The following is a 6,448-nucleotide window of genomic DNA, read 5'->3' on the forward strand; positions in this document are numbered from 1 at the left end:
AGGTATAACCTATTATTGGAACTTTGAAATGCATAGCTCATGGGAACCCTCTCTATGGATCTAAATCATACCACTTAAATAAAGAAGATCGAAACCATAAACCTCACAACCTCAAAGTATTCATTAACATCATTAGTAGGTTGTGGTTCAAAGGGAGCTAAAGAATCTTCATCATCATTAAAGATTTTTACATCGCATGAGAATAAGACTCATCCACTTATTTGTAACTACTTAGAGTCTACTGTGTCTAAAGCCCTTTCCTTTCGTAGGATTGAGATTCAGAGTTTAAATGTCAAACTCGCCAAGTCCTAGTTGTAGGCCTCCAACGGGAGAATACTTTGTGTCCTTGTGTAGGATGTATTGCCTTATGTAGGCATATGATGCCTTCTATAGGATCCTAAGTTGTGTTCTTGTGTAGGACTTGTTGCCTTGTGTAGGTCTCCTAGTTAACCTTGTGTAGGTTATAAAGGTTCATAGTTAATTTGATTTAAAACATTTGGATAGTGAAATCCAGTACACTCTAGGAGAGAGTGCATCCGCCTGGAGTGGAGTAGGTAAGTAGCCGAACCACTATATATGAATGTGTTTGGGATTGATTTGAGTACATTTATCTATTTATGCTTATGTTTATCATTTGATCTTTATGATGAATGATTTAGTTAATGTATAAGTGTTGATTCGAAATCACATCCCACACACCATCACATTCACTATCCTTATAGGCTTGTACTTTATTTGTAAATCTTATGATAGCCTAAGTGAATTGGACCTTCTATTGGCTTGGAAGCCTTAAAGTTACTTTGCTTTATCTTTTTGATTAAAAGTTAGGCATTTTTTGTACTTATTGGAAAATAATCTTAAAAACGTCCTATTCACCCACCTCTAAGACATTTGTTCATACTTTATACTTCAGTACTAGCGGCTTTATTGCAATTTCAGTATGTACTCTTTTTTATCTGGGATTCGCATTTGTCTTCCATCATTGATAATGTATTTATTTATTCAGTTTCGTCTCCATCCGCATCATGGGTCCATTCCATTTTCATTTCTTATGACTTCCCTTATTCAATGTCCAAATTCCTGCAATTGAAGCATTGATGTTTGAGCTTCCTTTTGCAATGCAAACTTAAACATGCTGAAGCCTGAATTGAGTCCTAAGCAGTGAGGTGATCAGGAAGAATTTCCTGAAGGAGATGTCAACATGGACGACATTTTGCTAATATGGAAGAATCTGGTGATACAAATGATTCAACTTCCGGCCTTCTCAATTCTCTGAGATGTTGGAGAGCTTAGAGAATAAGGTGGATGCGTTGCATGTCTTCTAGGAATCATTACTTCATACTCAAAAACAAAAAATGAAATACATGAAAAAGTACTTTCATTGATTTAATCGGAGTCTGGAAATCAATGATCTTGAGATACCTTCACCATCCTCTTCTAGTTCTGATTGAGATTCTCTATTTTAGTCTGTAATAACCTTATTCACTATTTAGATTTCCTGCACTCTTGGATGGCTTTCCCATTGTACATTTGTATATTTGTCATATTTACATTCAAATGATTTTATATCTAACGTTTCAATGACTTTTTATCCTCAAGCTCTTATCCTTGTTGAGTACTTCATCTATTTTTTTCTTCCTTTGTCAACTTATAACAAAAAGGGGGAGAAAAACTTTGGATGAACACATGCACAACTCACTCTTATATTGAATTTTGAATACATATATGAGTACCTGCACTCACATGCATTGATCATTTGGTATTGTTATAATTTTTGGCATGTGATTGGATTGTATGGATATATATTTTATGTGATAAGTGCTCAGGGGGAGTTATGAATGCTTATTCTAAGGGGGATTATCAAGATCCAAGATTTGATATCATTGGTGGTGTGCAGATGTTCATGTACAAATGTTTCTTTAAATCATATATCATATGAATGTGATGTGTTTGTGAGATGATGTAATATGTTATGATTAGTTGTATGTTTGTATGGTTGTGTTTTGTCACAAAATTGACAAAGGGCGAGATTGTAAGTGTTTATACTTAAGTACAATTAAGTTTGTCAAATTTCATAGTTGTGAAAGGAACACAAGCTCTTATGAAGATATTCTTCGACAACTCATGAAGATATGTTATCGACTCGATCAAGCATCTCAGGATGACTCAACATCTCAACGCATAAAAGGACATGATTCAAATATCAAAACACTTCGTATGAGTCAACCATCAGGTGGTAGAAACCTTATATTGACCCTAAGTAAGGTGTATTTCACATAACATTATATTGAACATTATTTCAAGTAAAATACACTCTAGTTGGGTCGATCCGACATATGGTTCGGCTAGCCTAACTATCTTTGGTTAACCCAACATAATTCAGGCAAGTTTACAGATTCTTAGAGATTTTTCATGGCATGTTCAGCTAACCCGACCTTTGGTTCAGCCAATCGAACATGACCAGTCGGCTAGCCCAAAGTATGTTCGGTCAAGTTTCCAGTAATGCAAGATTTTAAATTTCAGTTTGAATGGGCTAGCCGAAATGGAGGTTTTGCTAGTCAAATCCTAGCATAAGCCAACCGAATTTTTTAAAGATCCTATCGTGCGAAATCCGAGTGTCGTTGGAACAAAATCATTGGAATCTGGCTAGTTGAACTGACACTCGAGCCAGCCGAATTTCCATATCCTTTGGCTATAAATAGTGGCATTCTCTCATTCATTCAACACATCAAAATCAGTGAGAAAATCCTTCTAATCAAGAGAGAAAGCCAGGATCTTCTTAAGTTATTTGTGTAGTGATTATAATATTTGTTTATCATATTTTATTCTCTTTCTTAAGATAGTTTGAATAATTTTTAATAGAGTAATCCATACTCTACCTGAGATTTAAGAGAATAGAATTTGTAGCTACTAGGGTTTTTATTTTTATATTGAAAAACACATTAGATCCCAATATTTTTTTTGGGTTAAACTCATATATGGCTTCATCAAATATCCTAAGTAGAAGATCGCTGCAACCAAGATACAGTCATGTCTTCGACTCGCCAATCGAAGATAAGTTTTGTATTTACTTTATTTCATTTTAGGTTTTTCTGAGATGGCCTGAAAATCTTAGCAGGTTTGTTTATGGTGATCCCGTGAAAATCACAAAGTGGGTTTTGTTGTGATAGCCGGTGAAAATCACAAGAACTGTATAAGGTTGTTAAGGTGACCTTGGGAAAACCTTAAAATAGGGAAAGCCAAAATTACAAGAGTAGTAATTTTGAGAGTGGAGTAGGTGTGAGTTTAAGCACCGAACCACTATAATTGCTTTGTGCATTGTGGTGATTGTTTTTATAATTTATATTCTTATCTTGTGATTGATTAGCTCTTGTTAAGTTTGATATTTTGATTTTAAAGAAGTTGTAAAATAAATTTGTCTTGCTTAAATCTTTTAGGTGAAGGTTGTCTAACGAACTATTTGATATCAAGAATTCAACACTCTAAGCATTTGAGTATAATTGTTTTATTATTTCACTTTGCATCAAAATATTTGACATTATCCCATTCACCCCCCTCTAGGACCTCTATAGCTCGTCCTTTCACATACCATTACAATACCCACTCGAGATGGTTCATTAGCAATGCGCAAAAGTCTAGGAGTACATTATATCTCTCCTAAAATACTTCATTAATTTAAAATTTGACCGGCCCTTCTTCATCTAACTCTCTTTAACCCATGGTTCCTATCAAAATGAGGAGTTTAAGCGATATCCATAAGCAAACATAAGAGGTCAATCTATTCTGCCTATATGTAGACCATGAGCCTCTTACATTTCAAGAAGTTGTAAACGAAGAAGAATGTTGGAGAACTGCCACGGAGGAGGAGATTCATGCCATAAAAAAGAATCATACATGGGTGTTGACTACTCTTCCTAAAGGCCAAATGAATATTAGTGTCAAATACGTGTACAAGATCAAATGTACAACTGATGGTGAAATTGATCGCTATAAGCAAGGCTTGTAGTAAAAGGCTATAAACAAAAGTACGATGTGGACTATAAAGAAGTCTTCGCTCTTGTTGCTTGACTTGACACAGTGAGAATGATAATCTCACTTGCCCATCACAGTTGAAAAATCTACCAAGTGGATGTGAAATCCGCATTCCTAAATGTAGTACTTGAAGAGGAGGTCTATGTTGACCAACAAGAAAGTTTTGTTGTGTAAGGGGAGGAATACAAAGTGTACTGGCTGAAGAAAGCTCTCTATGCGTTGAAGCAAGTTCCATATGCTTGAAATGCACGTGTCAACAACTATCTTCAAGAAAATGGCTTCACCTAATATTCATATGAGCATGTAATCTACATCGAGAAGAATGATCATGGTAACATTCGAATAGCATCCCTATATGTTGATGATATACTATTCACAAGAAACAACCGGCAGATGTTCCAAGAATTCAAGCATGCCATGTTCCAAGAATTTGAAATGATTGATGGCAGACTTATGTAATTCTTTTTTATCGTTGAGGTGAAACAACAACATGGTGACATCCATATATCTCAGAAGAAGTATGCAAAACAACTTCTTAAAAATTTCAAGATAGCCGATTGCAATGCTATAAATATGCCTATAGCAACGAGCCTGAAGCTAACAAATGAATGAGATGGAAAAGGCATGGACTCGACTTTATTTAAGAGTCTGATTGGAAGTCTCAGATACCTCACAATCACTAGGCCAGATATCATCTACAGTATTGGGCTTCTAAGCAGATACATGGAAGCATCAAAAGAACCACACTAGCTCATTGCAAAAAGAATCCTCAAGTATGTCAAAGGAACTATAGAATTTGGTCTCTTCTATCTATATAATGATGAAGTAATATTATATAGATACTTAGATAGTGATTGGAGAGGTGATGAAGATGAAAGAAAAAGCACCACGGGATATGTATTCTATATTGGGTGGATTGCCTTCACATGGAACTCAAGGAAGCAAGTTTGGTCCCTTTGTCCACATGTGAAGCAGAGTATGTGACAGCATCATCCACAGTCTATGAAGCAATATGGTTGTAGAACTTGCTAAAGGAGCTAAAACATCCGTAAGAGGAATCCACAATTATATATATGGATAACAAGTCAACAATCAAACTTGCCAAAAATCCGGTGTAGCATGGAAAGAGTAAGCACATTGATACTAGATATTACTTCCTAGGAGATCAAGTAAAGCAGAAAACGATGAAATTGGAGTACTTTTATACTACTAAATAGGTAGTAAATATTTTCATCTAGGCACTATTGACAAATGTATTTAGACGACTAAGGTCGATGCTTAGAATATAGTCGGTTTTGGATTGAAGGGGAGCATTGGAATGTCCAAACCAAACTAGCCTAGATTCATCTTGATCCATTCTCCCTGTTATTTGCCATATTTATCCAAATCTATTCTCCCTAGTAGCTAAGAATGGAGGTTGTTAGTTTTCTAATGCTTCAGAAATATGTATTTTTTTATTTGTTTTTGTAAAAGTAGTTAATGTTAATGCCCTTGTCTCACATAGACTCATCTAGAATGAGGGCATTTTGGTCTTTTTACATAGTACCAAAGTCTATATAAAATGTTTTGGTGTTGCACATTGAATGCAAGCAAACAACAAAATAATTCAATATAGATAGTTTTCTCTCTCTTTGTGGTGTGTGTATGGTACTAAGGATTAAAAAAATAATAATAATAATAAAAACAAAAAACACTTGAAAGTTAACAAACGATCTCATCCAGAAACATGATCAAATTCAAGGTAGATGCCAAAACAAGTTTCTGAAAAGTAGTTACCAACTACTTCAAGTGTAGGAGTGTACAATAGTTCAAATACGTAGGCACAATGGTTCAAGTTTACATATCTGGCCATCCAATGACAACCAGATATCATATTAGAATGCAGATGCCGACAATGGATAATTAAGGTGCACATTGGGACGAGTGCATAGATTTGAAGATCTAGTGAGATAATAATAATTAAGTATTATATTCTAAAAGAATTAAATTATGAGTACGACTAGAAAGTCTCAACTCGTCAATAACGGGTCTAGTTGGAAAGGCCCATCACGATAGAGAAAAGGTCTAGTCAGAAAGCTCGGCACAAAAAAATAGTTATTGCTAAAAAGGTCTATTAGATCTTTTTATGGAATAGCCGTAGGATCTGTTGTGCATTGGATATGAAGGAACGATGAAGAAGATGGCTTACCTATCTGAGATGCCATTGCTGTAGATAAGAATGGTGGGATCTTCCTTTCCTTTACACCCTTTAGAGAAGACGGCATGGGGCTGTAGCTTTTGTCGATGGTGTAGGATTGGGGACCCAGCTCTATTAATATAGGTTAAAGGGTTGAGGAATTTGAAACCCATCGAAACTCCTCTCCCCAATGCTCTATAAGAATTGGTAATCCTAGTTCTTCTAAAACACTGTGTGCAT

The sequence above is a fragment of the Magnolia sinica genome, chromosome 18, assembly GCF_029962835.1.
Source record: "Magnolia sinica isolate HGM2019 chromosome 18, MsV1, whole genome shotgun sequence".
Lineage (NCBI taxonomy): Eukaryota > Viridiplantae > Streptophyta > Magnoliopsida > Magnoliales > Magnoliaceae > Magnolia > Magnolia sinica.